A 16,877-nucleotide genomic window follows, 5' to 3' on the forward strand; every position below is an offset into this window, starting at 1 on the left:
ATCTCCTCTTATAAGGACACCAGTCACTGGATTAGGGCCCACCCTAACGATCTCATGTTACCTTAATGACCTCTTCCAAAAGCCTTTCTCCAAATATGGTCACATTCTGGGGCACTGGGGGAAAGGACATCAACACGTGATTTTTAGGGGGCACAGAATTCAGCCCATAACAGACCCTTGCCAAAATCTGGTTTGGATGTTAAGACTGAAGACACCACATGTGCACCCAGAGGGCACGAAAAGCTCTACTGCTCACATAATGGGGACTTCTGGGGAGGGCAGGGCAGGCTGCCAAGCTGGTCCAAAAATGGCCTGAGAAAGCAAGGAACGGAAGGCTGGCTGGGGTTCTACGGTGCTTGGCGGGCGGGGCTGGAGGAAGGATTCGAGTGCACAGTTTGAACTGTCAGTGGGCTTTGTCACCAGCTTGCCCAGACGTGGGCAGAAGCGGGGGAGGCCAGGATGAGGCTTGCATGCTGTCAGCAGTCAGACATCAGAAAATGGAGTCAGGCACTATTACAAGAGCCTGCTGTACTCCTTCATATCTGCACAACCATTTACAAAACCCATCCATCCCCAGTATCCTACAGTCCTCAGCAGCTCTAAGGTGCTGAGATCCAGGTGGTTCTGAGCTGAGGCGTGCAGACGGCCAAGGGCGGGAGCCTCCAAGCCTAGACTGTGTTTGGCTTGGCTTTGGTTAGAGCTGCACAGAACCAGCAGCACATGCAGAAGAGCCTGGGCCGGGCTATAGCCACAGCTGGGAGAGAGGCAGAGTTTGAAGGACTGAGCTGGCTCTTGAAGAGCAGAACTCCTCATCTCCTCCCTTCCCCCTTAGTTCAGAATGATTTTTACCTTTGGGGATAATCTGCTCGGAATCAGATGGAAAATCCTCATGGCTGAGATGACACCTGCTCTGCGCAGTCCAAGAGAGGAGCCTAATGCCCTTGAGTCAAACCAAACTGGGATCAACCTAAACACCACCTCCTCCGGGAAGTCTGCCCTGTCTTCCCCTTCCCATCCCTTGCTCTATGGCTTATGTCCTTGCCTGGGGCTGCCTCATGCTGTCACTGCTGGTGGTCAAACCTTGTCTCTGGTCCCCTAAGGTCAAGGCTGTGTCTTGTGCACCTGTGTGTCCTCAGTGCCTATCCTCTCCCACCACCCTGCCCTTCACATCCTAACCCTGAGGCACACTGGCGTTTTGCACCCACTGTCATCCCATGATTCATTCTTCTGCTGAACATTCGTTCATGCTGTTCCCCTATCTGGGACCCTGTTCCCCACTCCGACCCGCTCCTTGAGCTCCGTTAACTCCTCATCCTGCTCAGTTCAAAGGTCCTTCCTCAGAAAACCCCTCCTAACTCCCCCTCGCGGACAACCTCCTGACCCCACCGAGACTGTGATGATCTTGCTCGCCCGTAGCAGGGGCTCAGCAAACAGCGGGAATGACTGACTGGCTGAATGAATGAATGAGTGAATGAATGAATTCCAAGTCTCCTCCCTGAGCCGCGGGGGTTCTGTTCCCCTGCAGCCTGCAGTCAAGGCTGCGCTCAGGAGCGGGAGGGGCCTGGGGCGGTGCAAGCACCTGCGGCCCTTTTTCTGATCCCAGTTCTGCATTTCCTCGCCCTGGGCAAGTCCTGTCCCTCCTTTTAAGAGGAGGGGTGTGACTAGAAGAGCTGGCTTGAACGCTCCTTCAGAATCGCGGGGCGCCGGGTGTGATTTCCCAAACGCAAGAGCCACCCTTTTTCACCCAAAGCCGCAGGCCAGCGGGGAGATACCTGTGCCCTTAAGCAATAGTGGCGCGCCCTCTGGTGGTGCAACGTTGAACTGCAGGGACTCTGCCCGCGAAGGCCGTGGGAGATTTTGGGGAGCTCGTTAAAGTGCGGATCCCTGGACCCGCCGACGCCATCCCCGTGATTCCGATTCAAGAAACTTGGGGGCAACCTGTGATTCTTTGCTTTTAACACGTACCCTTCTTATGAAAGACCCCAGGGCCACACTTTGGGAAACGTTGGTCTTGGGCAAAAGGCAGCCAACCCCTTTCTGAAATAATGGGCAAAAGGGGAGGTTCCGAGCTTGGGCTTTAGGACCAGAGATTCCACAGTTCAGATCCCAGCTCTCCCATTTACTAGCTGTGTGGCCTCAGCAAGAAATTTAACCTCTCTGGACCTAAACTGCCTCTTGTCTCTAATGGGGATAGAGCACCCCTCCTAGGATTCTTCGGATGACAGGAGGTGGTTGAATCACCAAAGACAGGACCCGGGAGGTGGCGGAACTCAGAAAATAGGAGCTGGCATTGTTGTAGTTATTATTTATTTAACAGACCCTTAGTTTGGGGTTGTTCGGTGCTGAGCAATGAAAGGCAGAGGGAGGGGGACAAATAGGGAGAAAAACGAATAAAACGTGGTCCCTGCTTTCAGTGAGCCCCGAGTCTAGCGGGGACGTTGGATGTGGTGGTTTGAACTTGTCTGCCTTCAGGCTGATTCCGGCCCAGGCACTGTCCCACTGAACCCGAGAGAGACCCCGAGCGAGAACCGCCCAGCCGAGCCCAGTCAAGCCCGGGGCCGTGGGAGACGATAATAATAAGTGACCGGTGCTGTCTATTTCGCTGAATTTGGGGTGGTTTGTTACCCAGCAATATGTCCCCGGGACACATGTGTTCACGTATCCCAAAGCCAGGTGGAAAGTGGTGAGATAGGAGAGAGACGGGAGATAGAGGCCCAGGTCTCTGGGAAGTCTGCCCAGCCTGCCTGCGCGTCTAGATTGTCCAGACAGGGGTCAGGCCCCAGGCCACTGTGCCCCTAACTACGGAAGGAGGTATCATCGTGCTGTATGGGTGCCCCCACTGAAGGTCCTTGCTGTGATCTGGATGTTTGTGCCTCCCCTCCAATTCATATGTTGAAATCTTGATCCCCAAAGATGATGGCATTTGGAGGTGGGGCCTCTGAGAGGTGATTGGGTCAAAGGTGGAGCCCTCATCAATGGGATTAGTGTCCTTATACATGAGGCTCCAGAGAGACCCCCTGCCCCTCCACCGTGTGAGGACGCAGTGAGAAGGCTGTGAACAGGGAGGAGGGCCTTGACCGGATGTGACCATGCTTGCTCAGTGGCTAAGGCACGCCCGTTCCTGACATGGCCTGGGGAAGCGCTCCCTCCCGCCTCTTTGTCGTTCCTCCCTCAGTCTCCACCTTTTCACCACTTTAAAATCCTTCTTCATGTGAGGAAAGCATCTAAGAGTCCGGAGACCAGTTCTTGACCACCTTCTGTGAAATTTTTCCACGGGAGCCGCTCTGGACTGTAACATTTGTTGTCTTTGTGCCTCCATCAAAACCAAGCCTGGAAGGGCCTCCCTGTTGATATTCTGCACAATGCATGTACCCATTTTTTAAGAGACTGGAAGTAAATAAATTAAATCTAGTTATATCTGAACGACAGGTTTGTGAATGATTTTACTTTCTCGTGTAGACTCTGTATTTTCCCAAATTTTTCATAGCAGCCGGTATTACGCTGACAATCACGTTAAAAAAACAATGACAGCCTTTTTTAGGGTCATGTCCTGGCTCCACCTGGAGTCCAGGGATCGTGAAGGGGTTGGGAGACGATATTAGATGCAAGGACAGCTTAAGGGGGTGCCTGTGCCCGCCTGGAGGCAGGGACGTGCACAGAGAAAGGGCGGGGCCTAAGCTGCAAACTGACAGAGGGCGAGCCCCAAGCCAGTGGGGTTCCTGACTAGGCACAGCTCAGGCCGCTGCTCGGGGCAGGAAAAGCTGCTGCTTTCCCCAGGGACATGGAGCTGCCACTGCAGCAGCCCCACCGGAGCAGCGGCATTTCCACTTTTCCACTGGCATTTCTGGGAGACAGAGAGAAACAGACAAGCCTCTTTCGCCACTTCCACCCTGCCCTCCAGGTCAGGTAGCTTCTCCTCTATCATTTAACTGGGTCCTTGGGGAGATCCCTGCCGTTTTCGGGAGCACACCACTGCCCAGACCTTGGGTTTCTCTTCACTCACTCATTCATACCCTGACTTTTATTAAGCATCTTCTCTAGGCCAGGCCAGTTCTCACATGGAAATCCGGATATGACTGTGACATGAACTGTTGCCCCCGTGGACCTCACAGATGATTGATGAGAAACCCGTGGCATTCCAGGATGTAACGTGCAGGTTTTCACACTCCTCAAGCCCTCCCAGAGGCCTTAGGACTTGAAGCAGCCGGGCTGCTGGGCGGGAGTGAGCTCGGGGCCGGCGGCTGAGCCCTGCCCGGCTCCTGTGCTGAGGCTGTGGCCGCCTGCTCCCCTACACTCTCAGGCAGCGGCTCTTTGAAGCTCTGAAGGTCATTTCCATCTTTCCATCATACAAGATGCCCTGCGGGAGAAAAGGATGTCCTAGCACACAGGGACCGCAGGACCTTTGTGGAATTCAAATCTCCCTAAATTATAAAGTGTTGTGTGTGTGTGCGTATTTGGGGGAGAGTCCAAAGCTTTCTTAAGATGCTCTATCGGGATCACAATGCAGAGAAGTTTGAAAGCACTGACTTGGCCATATTTATACATTTTGGGATACATGAATAGTGTGCAGACCATCTGGAATAGTAGGATGGAGTCGCTCACACTTACATTGCACGACCTTATTCTAAGCACTTTATGGACATGAATTTACTGACTCCTCATGACAACCCTGAGATTGAGAAACAATTATCACCCACAGTTTTCAGATGAGGACGCTGAGGTGGCATAAGTAACTTGACCACTGGTGGAGCTGGCACTCAACCCAGGCAGGGCCGGTCCTGAGTCCCTGCTCTCCACACTGTGGGAAGATGGAAGGGAAGAAAGAAAGGCCAGTGAGCCTGAGGTGGAGCTCAGCACATTCGAAGGTGCCTCCCCTTTCCTATTCTTATTAGCCTTTCTGATTAGCGATTGCTCCTAATTTGACAGATGAAGAAAGTGAGGTTCAGAGAGGTGGAGTGACTCATGCAAGGTCACACAGCTCAGCGACGGCAGAGCCTGTCTGACTTCGATGCCCAACCTCTCTCTATCTAGAGCATCAGAAACCAAAGGGCAGTCGCCAGGTGCTAAGAGCAGGGTCGGCAGCCCATCCCTCAGCTATAGCCGAGCCCATGCTGACCCCCAGAATCTGCTGCATCAGCCTCTAACTCAGTGCAGAAGCCGGTCTAACTGTAGCCTCTTGTAAAAGGAATAATTTATTCTCACACCCACAAGACCAATGCCAATAACCATCTCTCCTTCCTTTATTCACTCAGTGAATACTGATGGAGCACTGACTACGTGCCACACCTGTTCTAGTCCTGAGCTAACGACAGTCGACAAAACTGGAGCTGACATTCTAGTGGAGTGACAGGTTTGTCCAAGCAGAGCAAGAATGTCCAGGGCGCAAATACTGACTCTGGAATCTGAGCTAACTTCTCTGGGCTTTAGTTTTCTGATGGTAAAATGAGATAAGGACAGTACTCTGTGTGTGTGTGTGCGTGTGTGCGAGAGAGAGAGAGAAAGAGAAGTGACGTGAGAGCCCTCGCTCTTCTCTGGCACACCGCGTCCTCTCTTGCCTGGCGTTGATGCGTTTCCGTCATGTGAATTTGGACGTGACCCTGAACCTCGCTGTGCGCAGCAGCAGAGCTGAGATTTGGGCCCCAGGCCGCCCGGGTCCAGGCCCGTGCTTGGACCTACTCTGCCACTCTGCGCTCCGCCCAGCTCAGGGCTTCCAGCACGACCTTGCTGCTCAATGGTGTCTGTTCCACTCAAGCTAAGGCCCCAAGTACCTGGAGAAACATTCAGGAAAGTCTACTAGAGGAAGGCCAAATGGTCAAGGGCATCTCATCCACGTTTTGACGTGGCATTGAGGGCTACGTCACTTCCTTTGGTCCTTCCCCAAACGGCTTGAGAAACAGTCAGACGTCACCCGCACATCCAGCTGCCCCAGAATGGTCCCAGGGTGCTGAGGCTCCCTGATTACTGGCGAGAAAGCACCTTCGAGCTCCAGAATTAAAGAGAAAATGTGCAGTTGGCTTCCTGACCCAAGAAGGGGTCTGCTCCCACCCCACGCCTCCCTGGTTCCTGGGATGCACGGTCCTTGAAGTCCAAGATGTGACATCTCAGCCAGCTCCATCATAGAACCATGCAATGTAAAGCTGGAAGGCTCCTCAGAAATCACACAGTCCAGGCTTGCAAACTGGAGGCCCTGGGCGGGATCCGGCCCCCAGGTGGGTCTTGTCTGGCTGCAGGGACCTACTCTCTCCAGTCCCACATGCTCACCGTTCCCCACCACGTCACCTTGGAAGTGGCCTTACCAAGTTCCTGGAGGCACTGGAGTCTGCTGCCCCGGGTCTGGTCCAACTCTTCATTTTCCTAGGGATGGGGTGAGATGGGGGAGTGTGACAAAAACCCAGAGCGGGGACCAGACCCACTAAGGGGTTCCCATGGGCCTCAGGGAAAAGCAAGTGTGAGGCAAACCTCAATGCATAACACAAACAGGAAGGAGTGAACCCTCTTGGGGTCCCCTTGGGAGGGAAGAGGGGGATCTTTTGGGAGGAGGTGAGCCAGCATCCCGTGAGCTTCCTCTCTGGGTCGAGACTCCGTACCACAGCCCTGGGTCTGCTTGCCAATGATTATGTGATCGGGATGCTGGGAGGTGATGCTGAGAGGTTTCTCCAATCTTCTTGGGCTTCATAAACCCAAGCCACATCCCCGGCCCACCTCCAGAGCTCAGACAGCTGCCCGGGGTCCACTCCAGGCTTGCCTGTGCAGTGAGGAACCCTCTGACGGCCACAGCGGAGACTCTAAAGGGAGGGGGACCAACCACCCCGGTTTGCCCAGCACTGGGAGTTCTGGGACACAAGACTTTCAGTGCTAAAACTTAGGAATGTCCTGGACAAACTGGAAAATTGGTCACTCTACCTAAAGGTGACAAAATCTAAGGCTAAAAAGACCCCCACACGGGATGCGCCAACCTCCTCGCTGCACCAATGAGGGAACTAGTGCCCTGACGTGGAACAGCCTCCCCCGGGGCCGCACACAGCCTGGGACCCAGGTCTCTGGCTCCAGTTCCAAGTGGTTTTGGAGAGCTCCTGCCACAGGGGAACTCTGGGTAACTTCACTGTAAAGCTCGAGAGAGACTCGCATGAGAGTTGGGAATGGGGTTACAGGTTGGTAGGAAGCCATGTTGTGGGGAGGGGTGTTGAGAGGGTGAGCAAAGTGGTCTCACGAGTGTCTGTAACTGATCTCTCCAACAGCTGTGTGGAAAGCAGAGCATAGGAAAACAAGCAGGGAAGTTACTGCGGTGGTCTATGATCAGGTGTCCACCAACTATTGCCTGTGGGTCAAATCTGGCCCACTGTCTGTCTTTGTATTGCCCACGAGCTAAGAAGGCAAGACAAAATATAACTATGAAAGTTGCAAACAGTTGACAAAATCAAAAGAAGGACAATATTTTGTAACACACCAAAAGTATATAAAATTCAAATTTCAGCACCCATAAATAAAATTTTACTGGAACACAGCCACACCCATCCATGCACGCCTTGTCTGTGGCCACTTCCTAGCTAGCACAGCAGAGATGAGTAGAGCCAACAGTGACTGTATGGCCCCCAAAGCCCAAGATATTTACTGTCTGGCCCTTTATAGGAAAGATTTTTTGCCCCCTCATCTGGGTGAAGGATGCTGGAGTCTTGGATGCGGATGACAGCACTAGGGGGCTGGGAGAGTGAAGGAAGCCCCTGGAGGGTGTGCCGACTGATTGAATGGGGTGGGGGTGGATGGAAGCTCAGACAGATGTTAGAGATGACTGCTGGGTTTTTGGGCTGAGAAGGAGATAATGGTAGGGCCATTTAGTGGGGCAGAGCAGATTAGGTGGAGAAAACTGAGCCTCCTATTTTAGGCAGGTTAAGTTCCTTAGGAAAAAGGACCAATGCTATTCCTGGGACTTTGGGCAAATCGTACGTTGGATATCAGTGATCTCATCTATGCAGGGAGATAATGAGAATACAGTTCTAAGATCTCTACCTGGGTGAGAGGGTCAGACAGAATGACGTAAAAGTGATTTTGTAACCTGTAAAGTGCACCATGGATGTTTGTGGAGTAGATGAGAAAATACCCTTTGGTGAATGGAGCGCAGGGCCGTGCAGAGCTCACAGAGGTGTAGGTGCACACCCAGGCCCTGAACTTATGAACCCCGGGCCACCAAAGCAGAGTGTGTGAACTTAACTGCTATGCCACCGGGCCTGCCCCTTTATAACCTTTTTAATTTTGCAATAACTGTAAATTCTTGGTAAATTGCAAAAGTAGTACAGAGAGTTCCCATGTACCTTTCACCCAGGTTCCCTAGAAAACACCTCATATAATTGTAGTACAATAGCAAAGCCAAAACACTGATGCAGTCTACAAGTTTTATTCAAATTTTGCTAGTTTTTATATGCACTCTGTGTGTGCGTGTGTGTAGTTTTATTGTAAACTTTATTTAGATCTCATGTTAGTGGCTGCACAATATTTTACTGACTCCATTCCTTTAAAAATATAATATAATTTTTAAATGTATAGTATATACCATTGCCCTACCTATAGTCCTGGCCAGAAATAATGAAGATTTTTGGTGCTCTCTTCCTGAAGAGACGTAGTTCCAGCTGGGTTAGTATTCTCAGCACAAGAAAGAGGGTTCTCCAGAAATTGAAGGAGGATGGAGACAGTCTGCCCTCTGACACAGCTGCCGTCACCCTGGGGACCTAACTGTAGCCCCAAGACCTCAGTCGAGGCCGCGTGGTGAGAGCAGTGGAACAGTTGTGGCTTATCTTCAAAAATGAAAAATACACAGAAGAAAACAGCAAAAGGGGTGCCGGGTCTCTGTAGATGAGATTACATCAAGAGATATTAAAGTAGACTTAAATTTTCAAAACATGTGCTATGTCCATGAAGAGGAAGACTTGTATGGTGAAGATGTCAATTCTCCCCCAGTTAATCTAAATATTTCATATAATCTCAATCAAAATTCTAGCAGGTTTTTTTCTTTCTTTTTGGTGGCAATTGACAAGTTGAATCTAAAATGTCTGTGAGGGTGCAAAGGGCCAAGGATAGCTCAGATGGGCAAACTTTGCTGCGGAGAACAGGAATTATTAGAAATCTGTATTAATTTAGACTGTGTGGTGCAAATAGACCAAGGAGACAAAACAGAGAGGCCAGAATAGAGCCGAGAAATGGCCCCGTGGATATCAAAGCTGGCATGACAGAGCATCGGGCAAAGAATGGATTTTTATTTTAATTGATGCTAGGACAACTAGGTACCCAGATGGGGAAAAAAAAATGGCTTTGGCCCCTCCCTCCTACCAATCATAAGTATTCGTTCCAGGTGGAGTAAAGTCCTAAATGCAAAGATAAGACTACAGCTTCTAGAAGATAGTATAGGGGAGTATCTTCAGGACCTTGAGGTAGGGAAGATTTTCCTCAACAGGACATGGAAGATCCAACCATAAAAGAAAAGCCTATATGTCCACTGCATTAAAGTTAAGAATTTCAGTCACCAAAACACCCCGTTATGAGAGAGAAAAGACAAGTCAGACGAGAGACGCAGTTTGCAACCGACCTAACTGATGTACGGTTTGTATCCAGAAAGAACCGTGAGCCACTAAGAAACAGCCCTACAGAGATACAGGGAGAACACTGACCTGGCGCCGAACTGAAGGAAATGGATATCGAGTAGGTCCATAAACATACAAAAGGTTACTCAACCTCGTTTTTAACCAAGAAAGTGCACATCAAAACCACAATGAGCCACCGCTACACAAACATCCAGTTGGCAAAATTTGTAAGTGCAATAATTCAAGTAATTGGTGAAGACAGGAAACAACATTGTTGATGTCCTCTGGAATCTCTCATTTTACAACCTAAATGAGCCCTGAGAGATCCGTTCCTCAGGCATATCAGGTTTTGAATGATCTGGTACCCACTGATAGGATGGTGAGGTGGGGGTCTAGAGTGACAGTTAGGGGGCATCCCCTGGCTGGAGGATTGGCTTGTTGGTCCATGGATGCCCTGTACCCTCTTCCCTTCTTCCCTTCAGCTCTGTGCGAGAAACCCTTCACTCTTTGAATGACCACTCCCCAAGACTTCTGCTGATGAAAACACAACAGTCAAGGTGCTTATGATGCTTCAGAATCCACAGTACCGCTGGTATCTTCACGACAGACACTTGCCCTGCTCAGTGCTGTGGATGGATTACAAAGGAAATGCAACGGGCCTTTCATCCTTCCTAACCCAGGGGAGATGAAGCCGGTGGAAGAGGTTTGGACTGCAGAGATGCTAAGAGGTGGAACAACTTGCTCCAGAAGGTTATCCAAGTGCCACATGGTGCTGATCTGCAGCACTCCCCTTCAAATGGACCCTTCTCGTGGAAGCCAGTGCCCCCAAATAGGAGACAATGGCCAAGTAATGGAAGAACTCTCCTTTGCTCTAAGAATTTCCGTGGGTTTCCTTAAATAATGAAGTCTCCTATTGCATCCAAAATAAGATTTCCCCCTCATCAGTGAAAAGAGAACCAGACTAGGAGTTGCGTTCTGGCTCTGGATGTCGTCCTTGTACTGCACAAGACTTGGGTGAAGTGACATTGGCTCTCGGAGGGTCTACCCCTGTACAGTGGGTGAGCAGACCTCCAGTCAAGATGGCTGACTGAGCTGGCACGGAGCAGTGTAAGAAGACTTCATCCACTGCCCCAGGAAGTAGCGAGGAAGTTTCCCATCCCCCTGGGGCTATGAGTGGGAAAAGTCTCCAACCACATGTAAGAAAAGGACTTCGGCTCGAGGCCATATATGGTGGAAAATTCATGCAACTCATGTGGCAGAGGAATTCCATCCAAAGAAATCTTCTGGTTCTAAACAAGTGAAACCAACAGGGCCCCATCAGAGAGAGAGGCTAAACTAACACGTAGAGAGATTTGCATCTCCCTGGGCACCTGGCACGCCCACAGAAAGCAACCTCTGCTGAAGATGAGCTCCCAAGGGAAGGGGGTCCTTCAACAACAGGAGGGATGGCGGCAAAGGAGCCAGGCCTTATGCCCCTGGATGACGAAATGGGTGTTTGTAGTGACAGAACTCAGTTGGAGTGGAGCCAGCTAGAGAGTGCAGTCAACGAGAGGACAGCCCATGGGACCCTTGCCTTGTTCATGAGCCCACTGTTTCACCCAGCACCTCTTTCAGGTATTTTTACGGGGATCCCAAGTCGTATTTCCCCAAGTTCTCCCTTTCTGGTTCCTATAAATTAGATCAGAATTTGCCCAAGCTGGGTTTTAGACCTGTTCTTGCAGCGGGCTCACTCATCCGGCTTCAACGAAGAGCTAAACCTGCAGGTGTCCAAGGTGAGTCAACAGCAGTTATCCAGCCCTGGAGACCTCAGCGGAAGAAACATCCACCCCTCGGGACCTGCTGGTCTCCCTGCCACCACGGGAATTCTCAGAGCCTGAGTCTGTTCGATCATCCACAGGCACCGACATCCACGAACCAGCCTACCACGTGGTGAGTACAGTGTCCATCCAGCCCCTGCCCACAGAGAGCTCTCCGGTCAAGCTGAGGAGATGGCGCCCTTATAGATCATGGCAATGGAGGGTGACAGAGGAAGGACACAGACGAGGCTGGGTTGAGTGCGTGCATATCAGATTCCTTAGACCAGAGAAAGGAACCTAGGACTTCCGCTCAGTAACACAAAAGTGCACTCAAGGGCTTGAATTCCAGTCCCACCTAGTACGGCAATGGGGGGTTACCTAGTCCCTGAATGTATTTTATTCATCTGTAAAATGGGCATCATACGTTGACCTCATAGGGTGGTTATGAAGATTAAAAAGAGCACTAGGCACATAGCCAGTGCTCAATTAGTGATGGCAATTGTTATCGTATAAATAATAGGTCATCCAGCTCAACAGCCACCTAGTGTAGAAATTCTTGCTGTGACATCCCCAACAAGCGGCTTCGGGTGTAGTATTGATGTCCAGCGATCTCTGGTTCCCCTAGCCTACCCGAAGCCCCTATTCACATTCCCTTAGAGGTAACGCTTGCGATTTCCCTCCTGAGTTTCTACCAAGCCATCCTGGAGGTGGATGAGGTTGGCACCCAGGCGGTAGCGGCCACCAGCAACTTTGGCACCTTTTTGTCTGTCCCGCACAATCACCGGGTCTTTTGGTTCAACTGGCCCTTCCTGGTGGTAATCTTTTCCACCAACACTCAGAGCATCTTCTTTCTGGGCAGGGTGGTAAACCCCATGGAACCACAGTGCTCCTAGGGCTGGCTTGTCTCTTACAAGCAGGAAGATGTGGCCTGGAGGGCTGGGTGTGAGCAGCTCTCTGTTCTGAATGTGGCATGAAGAAGATGCCGAGAGTCCAGGGCAGAAGCTTTTGGGGAGGGGGAGAGACGTGGGTGGTACGAGATGGGTGTGGACTGGACACCCAGCGCCCCAGGCTGTGCAACCTTGGGCAGTTCATCTCACCTCTTTGAGCAAGTTTACGCCCTAGAAAGTGGGAGAAACCCTCCAGGGTGGTTGTAAGGGTTAAACAAAATGATGGCCATGAGCAGCCTGGTTCGGTGCCTTGCACGTGGCAGATACTCCATAAAAGTGTCCTTTGCCCATCCCTCTGGGTTTGCCCCGCACTCCCCTGGTGTACCCGGTCCCAGACACAGGGTTCAAGGTGCTCCAAGTTCCAATGGGTTGGTGAGGTGTGTGCAGAAAGCAGACGGTGTGTAGGCAGCCAGCAGCCCCCAGGCAGGTGGGTGCTTTGTTCTAGAGCTGGGACTCAGAAGGCCTTGGTAGGGAGTACCAACCAAGCAGCTGCCACAGAGACGGTGAAGAAGGCTCAGTGAGGTGGGCAGCCACCTGGGGTGGCACAGGCACTGCCCACGCCTGTGGCCATGGAGATGTGGCCAGTATAGCTCCCAGAATAGATGGCTGTGGTCATGGGACGCACTGGGGAAGAGGAAAGAGCATGAGCTGGAGCCTGGAGTCCTGTCTTCACATCCTGATGCTGCCACTGATGTGCTCAGGGATCCTGGAAAAATCCCCTCCCGTCTTGGGCCTCAGTATCCCCCACCTAGATAAATGGGCCCAGGTGGTCCAGCTCAGACCGTCTTTGAGTGTGTGGGGTGAATGCTCTGGGGAGGGTCTACCCAGAATCCGAGAGAGTAAACCACTCCTCCTCCCACAGGAGGGCACAGCCTGGCAGCACCTGGCTGCGTTTGTCCCAAACCTCAGCAATTTCTGGCAAATGCGTTTCTCTGGGAAGGGCCCATGGGTTTTCTTGGTGACAAGAGATCTCACTGTCACAAACCCAGAGTTTTTCCCAGTGACTGAAGAAAAGTCTGAGAGCCACCTCCGGTGTTGACGCCTGTTTAGGGGATTGTGTGACATGGTCCCTGGCCCAAGTAATGGCACAACCACAGGAATAGGCTCTTTGCGGGAAACCAATATCCGGAGCAAGAGACAGACCACTTTTTCATGGTGGAAAAAGCCATGGTGGAAAGGAAGGAGAGCGGAGGGAGAAGGCTCTGGGGTCTGTCCCTTCCTGCCTCTAAAACACAGCCCTGAGCACGACAGGACAGCCGCAGGAGAATGCTGACACCGGGAAGTGCCCAAACAAGGACATCGCTGGGCAAGACCCTTGCCATGTCGACCACACCAGCTCTGGGCCATGTGGACAAGGACGTGGCAATGCTTCAGGACCTCAGGCCCTCCGAGGCTGAGAGGAGGGCACAGTCTCCTTTCTGCCCCCTGCTTTTCTTGGCTGAAAAGCAAGACTGTTAGCTCAAATATTGGTCCACTTCCTCCTGGACCTGCTGGGAGGGTGGATTCTGGTTTTCAACGGTCTGGCAAGAAATAAAGTCAGGCCCAGGCGGATCCACTCCTGACTCTGCCCTGACAGAGGCAGGTGGGTAGGTGGATTCAGGATTCTCAGACAAGCCAGAAAGGAGGCCAAGGCTTGGGGTTACTATGGCAACAGCACCGCTGGGGTGATGTGTGAATGAGTGAAGCCCTGGGGAGTGAAGGGGACAAGAGGGGAGAAGTCACCCTCAGTTCTGTCTTGAGAGTGATGCCTCCTTATTCTGATTAAGCTCGTCCCTCCTCTGCTCAAAAGCACTCAATGGCTCCCTATTGCCTACAAGATAAAGTTTGAACTCCTCTATCCACAGTCAAGGCCCTCGCTGCTCTGGTCCCTGCCTGCCTCTCTTGCGTCAGTCCCTCTTCTTGCTCTCATGTATCCAATGACTTCAGTCATGGAAAGTCTTGCTGTGTTTCCAGGTTGCCGATAGCTTCCCTCCTCCAGGCCTTTGCCCCTATGGGTCCCTATCAGCCAGAAGGCTCCCCTCCCGGTTTCGGAGAATCTGCTTTCTGCCAGGCTCTCCTATGAAGGCTTCCTCTCTTCCCTAAGGGCAGACTGTCATCCTACCATCGTACAAGGTTGGCCGGTAGTCATCTCTGCCCCCAGCCCTGCCCCATTAGATGGAACATCTGGAAGGCAGGGCCCCATTCACCCTACATTCCGTTCACTCACCCCCATAACTGGCCCCAGTGTTGATTGTGTGGTCTGCATGTGAATGAGGCCCAACCAATATTTGGCGAATGAACGGATGAGTGAAGGAATGAAGGAATGAATGAACGAACGAACGAATGGAAAAGGCTATACCCTGAGCAAGGTCCCAGCTATTTGTCCCACGTCACCACCCCCAACACATCCCCGGAATTGATTGGGTAAATATTTAGTCCAGCTCCTCAGATTTCAAAATGCCCTTTTGGAACATTAAAAAAAAGTGGAAAGGCTCTGTGCAGGAGACCTTGTCCCCAGAGTGAGCCTCCTGGGCCTCCTGGCCTTCCCGCTCGCCGCTCTCCTATGGGATCTCTTGTCTGCGCGGCCCTTGTTACGACACTTAGGAGCCATGCTTCTCTAGGACCAGCTTTAGCGCTGAGGGGCCGTGTGTGTTCGGGATGTCAGGCGTTCTCTTCCAGCAGGAAAGGGGAGTCTTTCTGTACTTTGCAGGTGGGGTGCAGAGGGAGGCAGCACGAGTGCCGTGAGCATGGGTGTTGTAGTGGGGACCCCAGGTGCCTGTGGAGGTGAGGAGTCTGCATGGCTCTCGTAAGTGGGTGTGTAGAGATGTGTCAGGGCTTCATTCGGTTATTCGCTCTCTCATTCAACAAACAGTTTCCGAGTGGGGATTGGCCACGGCCGGGAAGCCAGAGGGATCTCCCGGGTGGCCGGGGAGGCGCTGGAAATTGGCGTGAGACCAGGAGGTCTGCAATCCCAGCCTCCCCACTAACCCTGTGCTGGGGGGCTCGCACTTCGTGACTCTGAATCTCATTTCCTCACCTGTGAGGGGGCACAGAGCCCCACAGCAGCTGCAGCAGTAGAGAGGGAAGGATGGACACTGCACGTCCTGGAGATACAGACCCAGGAGCCCGTGGCTCTGACTGAATTCGGTGGGCGAAGGGCAGAAAGGAGTGCGTTCCACCCCCGGCTGCCTGGGAAGGCGAGGGGCCCTTCTCTGAGAAGAGGCAGATCAAAGACTAACAGCTCCTGAGCTCTGACCTGAGCTCTGAGCAAGACACTGAGAAGTGTTTCCAGGAGGTATTAAGAGGCCACGGAGCATCTGAGTATAGAACCCAGACTTTGGGCAGAATGCCTGGGTGCCAATCTGGACTCCACCAATTACTGAGTCTATTAGTTTGTTAGGGCTGCCATAATAATGTGCCACAAATGGAGTGGTTTAACGAACAGAAACTTATTGTCCCACAGTTCTGGAGGCCGGAAGTCCAAGATCAAGATGTCAGCAGGGCTGGTTCCTTCTGAGGCTGTGAGGGAGAATCTGCTCCAGGCTTCTGCCCAGCTTCTGGTTTGCTGGCAGTCTGTGGCGTTCCTTGGCTTGTAGCTCTCTGCTTTCACCTTCATGTGACGTTCTTCCTGTGTGCGTGTCTGGGTCCAGACTTCCCCTTTGTATAAGGACGTCAGTCATATTAGATTAAAGGCACACCCCACTTCAGTGTGACCTCATCTTAACTGATTACATCGCAACGACCCTATTTCCAAATAAGGTTGCCTTCTGAGGTACTAGGGGTTAGGGCTTCAATTTTGGGGGGGACGCAGTTCAACCCATAATACAGTATGAGATTTGGGCCACCTCTCTCTGCCTCAGTTCTCCCCCCTGCAAAATGGACGTGATATTTCCTAACACATAAGGCTATTGTAGGCGCTGGATGAGTTATTGTATGTAAAGCACACGTCTTTGACGCTCTACAGATGTTAACTATTGTTATCTCATTTAATCTTCTATTACAACTCTCTCCTCTAGGACAAGGTCATGACTTCATATGCCCACCAGGGCTGGCAGGTTACATGAACAGTGGGGACCAGGCAGCTGAGACAGTAAGAGCCCCCATTTAATTAGAGGCACGTCCGTTCAACACTGTTACAAGCACTCAGTGGGCTGAGCAGAAGCCACCTCTGTTTGGGGCGAAGCTCGCCTCCCGGCACAGTGCTCTTTGCCACTCTTGATGTCAATGGAAAAATTAATCTATCATGAGCTGTCTAGTCCTTTGAATTCCCGTATTCTGGCCACTGGCCCATCCTGCCCTCTCACCCCAGCTGTTATGGACTGAACTGTGTCCACCAAAAATTCGTATGTTGAAGCCCGAACCCCCCAATGTGATTGCATTTGGGGACGGGGCCTTCATCTTTTAAGGGAACTAATTAAAGTTAAACGAGGTCATAAGGTGGGGCCCTGATCCCATAGGACTGGTGTCTCTCTCTTTCTCTGCATGTGCACAGTGGAGAGGTCATTTGAGCACACAGCAAGAAACACCATCTATGAACCAGGAACACAGGTCTGACCAGAAACCAACCCTGATATCACCTTGAT

The sequence above is a fragment of the Equus quagga genome, chromosome 20, assembly GCF_021613505.1.
Source record: "Equus quagga isolate Etosha38 chromosome 20, UCLA_HA_Equagga_1.0, whole genome shotgun sequence".
Classification (NCBI taxonomy): domain Eukaryota; kingdom Metazoa; phylum Chordata; class Mammalia; order Perissodactyla; family Equidae; genus Equus; species Equus quagga.